Genomic DNA, 11,825 nt, shown 5'->3' with positions numbered 1-11,825 from the left:
GTACAAATAAATGGGAGCCACATAAATTAAAAGACAATTTTAGAAAGTTGTAGTCCCCACTGAACTTCTCCTCCAGAAGCTTCTTCCGCGTCCTTCCAACTTCGGCACTAGACTCCTCCAGCAACTTCTAGAAAATCCAGGCTAAGTCCAGCTTCTACTCGGGCTGGCCGTGCGTTGTGCTTCCTTCCTTCTTACACACCCTACAGACCAGCCCAGACTAACTTCTTGTCTAGTGCCTGGCCAAAGCCGTTCTCGAAGACTCGGGCAACATAGTATCAGCCTGGCGCCCCTAGGCCTTTTCCAGCCCTGGCAAGCTTCTGAGCTTCTGAGCGCTCTTCAGTCCTGCGAGCTCTTAAGCATCCTCTAGACCTTCCGAGCTCCTAGGCGTTCCTTAGCCCTGGCGAACATCCGAGCATTCTCCAGCCCTGGCAAGTATCTGCGCACTCTTCATGTAATACCCGGCTAGACTCTGGCATCGAAATTCCTACCGTCCGGTGGAATCTTAGATGTCAGAGCTCTCTATAAGGGTAAAGTAAAGGTTTTCTAAAACGTTTTTACATGTTTTTATGGTTTTAAGAAGAAAGGATTTGAGTTTTGAAAGAAAAGACCAAGGAGGGAAGAACCCAGGTTCGGCCGCCGAACCTCAAGTTTGGCCGCCGAACATAGGGTTGTTTAGGAGGCACGTTAGGCTTCCGAAGTGGCTGCCGAACGTGGAGGAGTTGCGGGAGCAACTTTGGCCGCCGAAGATGGTTTGACCGGCCACCTATAAAAGGCCCTTTGTCCAGAAAATGGGCGAGTTTTCTCTCTCTTTTCGGGCATAGGTGAGTTCATGCTCTCCTTTGGTTGTTTTTATGCTTTTTCTTCAAATCCCTCAAGTTTTTATGAGTTTTATCTTTGTTTTGAAGATTTTTAAGTTTTGATCAAGGTTTTGAGAGCTTGGAGACTTTTGGAACTTGGATTCTCCATATCTTCAAGTTTGGGTCGCACCAACCCTCGATCTTCAAGAGGTAAGTGTAGATCTTCATCTTTCACAATGTTTTAAGTGAGTTTTATGAGGGTTAAGGGCTAGGAATGCATGAGTTGGATGGATGTGCATGTTAGGGTTTTGATACCCTTTATGATAAAGTATATTAATGCATGCTAGATGTGTTGTTTGTTGGGGGGTTTAGCTAGTTTGAGACCCCTATATGCTTGATGTATGAGTTGTGCATGTTTTGGAAGTGTTGGATGTTAGTGTGGAAGGTTTTGGAGGCGGATTGCAAGAGGCGGAAATGGGTTCTGCCTTGCTGGGGAATCCAAGTTAGGCCGCCGAAGGTGGTTTCGGCTTCTGAACCTGCCTGTGGAAGCAATCTTTGGCCGCCTAACCTTGCCCCCGAACATGGACTTTCGGCTCTGGAAGGGACTTTCGGTCGCCGAAGGTGCCGCCGAAAGTGCCTGGCTTTCGTCTCTGGAGGAGACTTGCGGCCGCCGAACCTGCTTCCGAAAGTGCCTGACTTTCGGATCTGTGGGAACGTTCGGCCGCTGAATCTGCCGCCGAAGGTGCTCTGTCCAGCCTTCCTTTGCATGTTTTGCAGTGCATGTTTTGTGGTGATTTAGGGGGGATTTTTGGAGAGTTGTTTAGAGTTATGTTAGTGTATGTTTGGTCCCTCATTTGAGTCCACCTGTGTAGGATCGGACTTGAGGAACCGAGGTGATCAGCAGTGAGATAGCTGCTTCAGAGTTAGTCCAGAGCTAGCCATAGGTGAGTAGAACATAACTCTTTTTATATTAAAGAACTGAAATGTTTTGAGCATATTCATGCATCATGAATGCCATGATATATTTTAGGTTGTTTGCATTAGAATTCACGAATATGTTGCATTGCATAATATGATGTTGATGTGGATGGACATTGGATGATCCCTTAGCCCTCGTATGAAATGATATGATATGACGATGATACGGTATGGAAGTCCAGGAAGACCCATTCTACGTCCCTGGCACAATGTAAGAGAAAGTCCAGGAAGACCCATTCTACGTCCCTGGCACATTGGAATGTTATGATATGCTATGTAAGGAAAAGACTAGAGACCCATTCTATATCCTGGCACTATTGGATATGTAGAGGGCTATTGGTGACAAGTCTATCCTTGATGTGAAATGTTTGTGATGTGATGCATTTTATGATGGCATATTTTTATAAATTGTTTTACTGTTCTGCTCACTGGGCTCTAGTAGCTCACCCCTTTCCCCTAACCCCTAGGTTTGCAGGGTTAGAGATAGCGGGAAGTTGCAAGGGTAAAGTTCATGGCTATGGTTATGTATATGTAATAGTTTAGTAGTAGTGGACATGTATTATGATGTAATGTAAAGTGAAGTCATGTAATGTTATGTAATGGATAGAGTTGTGCTTGGCCCTAGTGTTTGGTTAAATCCCTTTTTACACATGATCTTTATGTATGTTTTATGATGAGATATGATGAATCAGGCTTAACATATGTTATGTTGACCCAACTGGAGCATTTGATGAGGGCTCCAGTAAGGGGTTTTTATGTTTACAGTTATAGAGCATGCAGGTTAAGCCTGGTAGATAGAAAAGTTAAAGTTTTTATGTTTATGTTTGATCATGTATGGGATTATACCAGATGTACAGGATGTATGTTAAGCTTGCTACGGGTCCCGGCGATCTTAAGTCGATCTGAATCCTAGCGCTGATAGCGGTCTGGTTTCCGGGTCATTACACTTCAGTCCTGCCGAGCATCCGAGTGTTTCCTCGCGGACTTCACTCGCTTGCTCAGTAGCTCATCCTGCTTGGCAAATCATCCCGCCTAGCAGCTCGTCCTGCTTGACAGTTCTTCCCTCCTAGCATCTCATCCTGCCTTAAAAAAGCCTCGACCAAGCTGTCTCCAGAGAAATGTCCAAAATAGTCCCTGCAAATTTCTAAAACCTCTCTAATGGCCCAAAATGATAGCCCATCCTTATGCCACCTACTCGGCACCAAAATCTGTGCCAACTCAAACTAAAAAAAATTAGATATTTACAAGGAAAATTATGGAGGTGTGTCATTCTCCCCACTCAATCTCACGACAACCTCATCGCGTCTTTGACCTCATAACGCCACCTCGACTTCCACGGTCTCCATCTCCGACTTGGTGCTCCTTTTGGCTTTATGCTAGCATCAACTCCATTTCCACTCATTTATCCACCTACACGCGGTAACTTGCCTTCACACAACATGGTCCTTCGAGCATGTCTACCTTTATGCTCCTTCATGATATGGCTAGGTGTGTCGACTTTCCCCTCAAATCCACACCTCTTATTGCTCCTCCTCGAGCGACACTGCCTTTTCCTCTTAGGCCCTGGCATAACCACATCCTCTCACACGGTACCACCCACTTCATCACCATCATGCTTCGCCATACATGGATCCACGGGCAACTCCATCACACAAAGGCCGAAGAGCATTGCTTCTTTCACCTTGTCTTTCTCTAAGGGAATTGAGTAGGGTCTCCCATCTCCCACAATGCACATTGAGTTGTCACATAGGAATAGGATAGCCTTTACACTATCAAAGAACTCTACCCCCAACACACACTCATAATCATCCATACTCACAACAACAAAGGAGAGAGTACCACGCCACTCACCTATCCTCATGGGAACATCCTTCGCCTCACCATGCACCAAAGTAGGCTTGGAGTTCACGGCCTTCAATCAGCTCTTGGTCTTCTCAAACTCAATACCCAACCGATGAGCTTCTTCTAACCTCAGGAAGTTATATGAATCACCCGTATCCACCAAAGCACAAACCTCACACATTCCATGCTTTAAGTCCGCGAACAATTGACCCTTCCTCCCTTCCTTTGGTTGGTCGGCCTTCACCTCTTTAATGACTATTATACGAAGAGCACTGACGGATTGTTGGACTCCACCAACGCAACTCACATCTTTATCCTTCACAAGCAAAAAGCTTATTTCTCTTTAGGCAATCCCTCACTCTATGTGGGCCTTCACATAAGAAGCATTTGATGGAAGGAATATCTCCCTTCTCTTTCCCCTTCTTCTCACCCATGAAGTCAACCTTGCCTTTATGGACCTTCGACCTCTCGTCATAGACACTATGACTACCATTGGCACCATTCTTCTCCTTGGGTTGCCTCGACTTCTCCCAATCCACTCTTCTTTGGAAATCCACCAGGGACTCAACTATAGAGATTGCTATGGCAAGATCTTTAACTCCACACCTCTCAATCTCCATGCGTACCCAAGACTGCAAACAATCCATAAAAGCAAACAAGGCTTCTCCATCATGATAGTTAAGGATTTCAAGAATTACCTCGAAAAATTCCTTCACGTACTCACGAATGCTCCCTCATTGAGTGATTCGCCTCAATCTCGCCCTTGCCTCATGAGCAGCATTCTCGAGATAGAATTGCTTCTTCAACTCCTTAAAATCATCCCACATGGCAATGCTGTAGAGTCCCTTCTCAAAATCAACATATCTTCTCCTCCACCAAACCATGGCAAAATCGGCCAAGAACATGGACGCATGGTCAATCCTTGAAGCATCATCCATAACCCCCAATGCCCTAAAGTACTGTTCAGGCTCCATCGAAAATTATCAATCTCCTTAGCACTCCTATCATCCTTGAACATACTTGCTCTTGGCACCTCACCCTTGTGGGAAATGCCAACCATGCCCATGGACGTCGAAGGATTTGACACACTCCCTTGTGCCACTGCCTTCTTCAATAAGGTCACCTCGTCTATGGCATCCCTCACTCTTGCAAGCACTTAGTCCAGCTCCTCTTTCAAGGCTCGATTTTCTTCCTTCATAGTGGCAAGCTCATCTTCCAAACTATGGAGGGTCGTCTCATTGCCACTAGCCAACTTATCAATGGCAGTGTTCAAAACGCCTTGCACCTCACCATGGAACTCATCCATACCCGCGGATAGTTCCTCCAAGTGCATATCAAGCTCTTCAAACTTCTTCTTGCCATCAATAAGCTTAAGCTCCACCTTGGCTAGCCTAACTTCCATAATTCCTAACTCCTCTCTAGTAATATGAGAAGGTTCACGAGGCTTACCTCTTCTTCCCTTCCAATGAGCAGAAGGTTGTGACGCCATAGAAGGATGCTCTTCACCACTACTATGTCTATCTTGGACAATTTGCTCCACTGGATCTACCATCTCTCCAACCTTTGGTGCTCTGATACCACTTGTTATGGTCAATCACATAAACAGCCTTAAAATGCTGTGAAACTGTGCGGCACTTAGCTCAGTCCGTCGAACTAAGTTAGCCTCACCGTAGTTCAACACACAGAACTAGCAAAGAGTAATTACCAGCAGAAACTAAGTTGGGAGAGAGTTGAAAGAAATAATAGTGCTAAGAAAGATAGAAGGAAGAAGTGCCTTATATTGTTTACAAACAAATAATTTACAGTGTGCTTTACAAGAGAGTGGATATCAACTAGCTTATAAGGGTTCTCTCCTCTCTTTCTTGTTTTTTTTATTCTATCTTCTGTACAAATGAATACAAGATGGGTATTTATAGTTTGCAAGGAGAAGTTCTAGAATCTCCTAAATAAAAGAAAAGTACAAATAAATGAGAGCCACATAAATTAAAAGACAATTCTAGAAAGTTGTAGTCCCCATCGAACTTCTCCTCTAGAAGCTACTTTCGTGTCCCTCCAACTTCGGTGCTAGACTCCCCTAGCAGCCTTTAGAAAATCCGGGCTAAGTCCAGCTTCTACTCGGGCTGGCCGAGCGCGATGCTTGCTTTCTTCTTACACCCCCTGTAGACCAATCTGGTCTAAGTACTTGTCCAGCACCTAGCCAAAACGATTCTCGAAGACTTGGGCGACATAGTATCACCTTGGCGGGCTTTCAGGCCTTCTCCAGCCTTGGCGAGCTTCTAGGCTCTTCAGTCTTGCGAGCTCCTGGGCATCCTTCAGCCCTTCCGAGCTCCTGGGCATTCCCCAGCCCAGGTGAGCATCTGGGCATTCTCTAGCCTTGGTGAGCACTCAAGTTCTCTCCAGTCCTACTGATCCGAGTACTCTCCAGCCCTGCTGAGCATTCGGGTGTTTCCTCGCAGACTTCACTCACTTTCTCAGCAGCTCGTTTCGCTTGGCAGGTCATCCTTCCAGCAGCTCGTCCCGCTAGGCAAGTCGTCCCTCCTAGCAACTTGTCCCTACCAACAGCTCATCCTGCCTTCAAAAAGCCTTGACCAAGCTGTCTCTTGGAAAAATATCCAAAATAGTCCTGCAAATTTCTAAAACCTCTCCAATGGCCCAAAATGACTTAACCCATCCTTGTGTCACCTACTCGGCACCAAATTCTGCACCAACTTAAACCAAAAAAAATTTTAATGTTTAATCCTTGTGTCACCTACTCAGCACCAAAATCTGCACCAACTTAAACCAAAAAAAAAAATTTAATGTTATACGGGGAAAATTGTGGAGGTGTGACATTTGGGCCTGAGATCTGTTTGTTTGTTGCTTTTTTAGATATAGGCCTTAGGTAACCTCGTATCTTTTTTCGTCAAAATTTTTATTTGTGATGTAATTTATACTTTAGCCCATGGACTTATTAATAGAATACATCTTCAATCTTCAAGAAAGCAAAATTAGAAAAAAAGCTAGTTATATATTGTCGTTCTTTTTATGTTTTCTCAATATGGGTGAAGCATTCTAAAAAAATACAGATTCCTATTATTATATTTCATTTTACTATTTTTATTTTTTAGAGTTAGAATAAATTTTGTATTGAATTGGCTTACTTCATACATACATGTTATTTTGTTTTATTTCTTTTATTTTTATTCTGTACATTTTATTGATATAAACAATATATAATTTATATGATTAGTCTAACTTATAAGTTAATTCCTATATAAGTTATGCACAATTACTGTCTAAATTTAATCTATTATAAATCCAAAACACAAATATAAAAACTATATGAGACCCACATATTTGTATCTTAAATCCATAATTGATGGAGTCTAGTTAAACTTTTTCTTATAAGTTATACGTCAAACCTGACAAGAACGCTCAAGCCAACAGAAGTCGGCCAAAATTTGGCCATAATCGCGTTTAGGTAATTTTTAGAATATAAAACAAAGGGAGAATACTATGGGAGAATGGTCAATTTTGAAAATAACAAACTCAATATAAACATTAGATATTATATGGCTTCATATTCAGTTTCCTACTCTCAAAAAGCAATAGGTATGTTTCTTTCACCACAATTTTAATGTTTCATATAAAAGCTTCTTTTTTTTTTTTTTTTATCATTTCTTGTTAAAACTCTCATTTGGAGAATTATATGTGTATATACATATGATTACGTGGTGTTGATTATATCAAAATACCATTTTGGATGAAACTATAAAAAGTACGATCTCATATGAGAACGAATTTACTAACTATTGGATTAAATATTTTATATTAAAATTTATGCATAATTACTTAAAATGTATATAATAATATATAAATCATTTGCAAATATTTAATGTATGGCTGAATGAAGTGCATTTTCATATCAGGTCATACTCTCTACAATCTCACCCTATCATTTTGTTTTTTTTGTTTTATAGATGAGAAGCCATTGAGCATATTGTAAAAATTAATATTGCAGTTAGAAATGAATTCAGGAATAAAGAATGCAACAGTGATAAAGGTGATCGGAAGAACATGATCAAGAGGGCAGGTGATTCAAGTGAGAATTGAATTTATGGATCATTTCAAGCATTAAATTACAAGAAATGTAAAAGGTCCCGTCAAAGGTGGTGATGTCCTTACCTTGCTTGAATCTGAAAGGGAGGCAAGGAGGCTTCGTTGATAAATTATAATAGGTGATAAAATTCATTCTCATGTGAGACTATAATCTCTATAACACTCTTACTTTTGCTTTTTACTATTAAAATAGAGTGTTAGTTTTTTTTTTCAAGTTCCAACGCTGCTTACAATTTATAATTTTGCTTATGAAAATTCTAAATGGATGTTCCATGATTTTTAACTTTTACCTGTTTGCCCAATTTCCATATCGATGTTCTATAATAAATTGCCGAATATATATTTACATACGTATATTATAGTAATTAAAATGCATATAAACTATGTGCTATTTCTATATTTATATTTTTCATAAAAAAAATATAACTATTTTTTATGAATCTATTTGTATGAAAAACTCAAAAATTTTTATTATTTTATAATTTAATTCAAAATTGCAAATTTTGTTGCAATTATATCTAAACTTAAAACTTGAATTGGGAGAGCGTGTTTTGGTGACGTGGCAAGATGATATGAATTATTTTATTATATTCATATATCACCTAGATAAATACTATTGATAAAAAATTTAAAATTTATAGATATTTTGTAATTTAGTTTAAAATTTAAAATTTGATGTAATTCGACTTAAAATCTCTAAATGTATTTATTTTCATTCCTGTTTGACATGGTGTAAAACATCATAACTTTAACTTTTTTATTTGTCAATATTCCAATAAAAATTGCAACAAATATCATATTTATTGACTTCTTATTTTCTAAATATCTAAAATAATCTCTTGTTAGGTGTTCTTCATAATAAATTTCACTATATTTGTTATAAAAAAACATGTCAATATAATAAAAAGTAGAAATTATAGTCTTATTGTTAACAGTTGTGCTATTAATATTCTCTTACAGTTTAATATTATAAATCAGTACTTAGAAATACAAGCAGAGATATTATATTAAAAGTAGATACGACTAAAATTCAAAAGAATTAAGAGAATCAAAACTAAAATATAGAAAGAAGTCCTATTATAATTTCTTGTACCAAATAGATAGAAATGAAGTATAATATTAGGATCCTAGAGATTTAGTAGTGAAAGAGAATAAAATTAGGGATTTTAAGTTGAATTATATTAATTTTTAAAGTTTTGAATTAAATTGCAAAATAGATAAAAGTTTTGAATTTTTTGTATTAATAACATTTATCTATGTGATATATGAATATAATAAAATAATCTACGGCATCTTACCACTGTTAATAAGACACATTCTTTCATATTCAAATTCTAAACTTGAAGTTTGCAATTTTAAATAATTTTATAAATTTTTAAATTAAATTGTAAAATAACAAAAAATTTTAAAATTTTCAAATAAATAGCTTTTTTATATTATAATATTTAAATTAAATTAAATTAATTATTAAAGTAAATTTGTGATTATCTAGCTATGACATATAACATAATACTTACAACTAAACTTAATTGATATTGGGTTATTATATAAACAAAATTTAAATCTCATATGACATTTTAGTATTATTATTAAAGTAGAAATATATTTTCCCTATTCCTTCTATTATAAATAACCAATACGTATGATTTACTCATAATATAATTAAACAAAATTTTCAAAGTTTGTACTTTTATTTTGATTCTATTTTTCGGATGTTTATTTAAAATGTCATATATTTGCTATATATTCTTTATTAGAATATATACATCAAAATCTATCTTCATTCAAGATAACTAATTCATTTTTTATCTTACTTTTTATATAACAACATACACAATTGTTGGATTGATGAAGTATGTTTTTTTTAAAGAAAACATATTGAGATAAAATCAAATTAAAAAATGGACTTCTTTGCTGATAGATTTTTATTTTCTTTCATTTTCTAATGTATCTTAAAATAAATAGAAATTTGTTAATATATTTATTTTTAAATTATTTATAATAGAAAAAGTATAAAAAAATATCAGATGGCTTTATCAATTTTTATTTTTCATTTCAGAATATATAGTTTAATTTGTATCAAAGTAATATCTCCATAATCACGCTTTTAGTAAAAAAAAATAATTTTTAGACGCCATTAAAAATATTCATATCACATAGTATTAATTTAATACAAATTAAATTATAAACTCTAAATTTTAGGTGAGTGAAACCATAGTATATTTTTTATATATTTATTTTTTAATTAATAATTATATATTAATTATTACATAGCATTTCTTAACGATATCATAAAACTGTCACTATTTATTAACGGCATGATACCATGATTATTATTTTAACATAAATTGAATTATAGACTCTAAAATAAAAATAAGTGAAACTATTTGATATTTTTTTATATTTTTTATTGTAAAAAAAAACTTAAATATTTAAAAAATAAAATTAAAAGGATAAGAAAAAGTAGAACTCAATTCTCAAAAGATAAAATTCGTTAAATTATTTTAAGTTAGTTCAAATATAATTTGAAAAAGGACATCTTAATAATTAGGTAATTAGTGATAAAATTTTATTTGAAAAATTTTTTAATTAATATTAAAATAAAAAATTTCATGCACATCAAATTATATGTAGAACTGTATCACGGGAAAAAAAATTATATCTACAAATAAATAATAACTTTCCATTTCAAAAAAAATAATAATAACTTTCAAAAATCTAACATTATTTACAAAATTCAACTGTTAATATATATTATTCATTTAATTATTTTTCATAAATAAATTAAAAATTACATAGACAACAATGATATTTTTTATAGTCGAAAGAAATTATCTTGAGAAAAAAAAAATCCAAAGTAAAGCAAGAAATTCAAACTTTGAAAAATAAAGCTAAGAAAATTTTGAGCTTACATTAATGACAATGAAAGTAATTAGAGTTTTAAAAATCAAAAAATTGCTAAAAACGTTTAATATAAAACTTTTTTTTTTATATTTTTGTTTATCTTTTTCTTTTTAATTGTCCCAAATTATTATTCACTTTCTTTTTTTAAATTATAAAAATATATAAATTGATTATTATAATTCTATTTAATTTTATTTTATTTTAAAAAAACTTTTAAAATATTTTTTAGTATTTAATAAAATTTAATATATTATAAAACATTTAAAATGAGTATAATTTAAAATTAATAAAAGAAATTATATCTGTTAATATGTAGGAAAAAGTAAAATAGACAAAAATTATAAAACAGAATCAATAAATAATTTACTTTACATAATAATAGATTCTTTTGGAAAATTTTGAAATTTTTTTTTAAAAAGCAAAATATAAATAAATTTAAAAAAATAATTACGTGGATAATATACGATAAATTTTTAAATTTACTTTATTTGTTTTAAATAAAATTATATTATATTTTAAATTTATTTTTTAATTCTATTTTAAATAAAATATTTTAGTTTCATTGTTTACCTAGATAAGAATGTTTTTACTTTTTCTATTGATTATTGAAAACTAAGATATATTATATTATAGATATGAAAGTTTTTTATAAAAATGTGCAAAATCCAGTAAATAAGAAGTTAGTACATATACCATAAATTATCACTGTATAATGAAACTAATTTTAAAAAGCTTTTATAATTTAATTTCTTTATTTGAATTAATGAAGTTTTCTTGTCCTTTCAAAAAAATATAAATAAGTAAGGAATAAAGACATCATTTCATTCAAAAATCCATTCTTTATTGGTCAATACAGTTTAACTATCATAATTAAGAGAAATAATTATAATACTCTAAACACCCTCAAAATAAAACTGTTTTTCCTTCAAACCGATCCAATCCAAATAATTTTCTAGTAGATACAATTTTTTAAAACCAAACCGACTAACCTGACACTAAACTCTGCGGATTGGTTAGTCAATTTGACCCCAATCATCCATATTATTGATTCACAAATATTTTAAGTTCAAATTAGCTTTAATTATATATTTCCCTTAGAATTTTTTTATTTTAGTTTGAATAATTTAAAAACTCAACATTATGCAAAATTATAATTTAATATAAAAGAAAATTAAGAATTATTCTTGACATTACTAAATTTAAAAT

At 34.0% G+C, this 11,825-nt stretch overlaps 1 pseudogene; it reads left to right on the top strand.

Annotated features, from left to right (window-relative positions):
- The first annotated feature begins 7,623 nt into the window (after nt 1-7,623).
- Nucleotides 7,624-7,821, top strand: LOC122724785 (annotated as a pseudogene).
- Nucleotides 7,822-11,825: the final 4,004 nt, after the last annotated feature.

This window comes from Manihot esculenta, chromosome 10, assembly GCF_001659605.2.
Source record: "Manihot esculenta cultivar AM560-2 chromosome 10, M.esculenta_v8, whole genome shotgun sequence".
NCBI classification, from domain to species: domain Eukaryota; kingdom Viridiplantae; phylum Streptophyta; class Magnoliopsida; order Malpighiales; family Euphorbiaceae; genus Manihot; species Manihot esculenta.
Note: the sequence above shows the minus strand (reverse complement) of the source record. Positions and strands in the feature narration are given on the sequence as shown.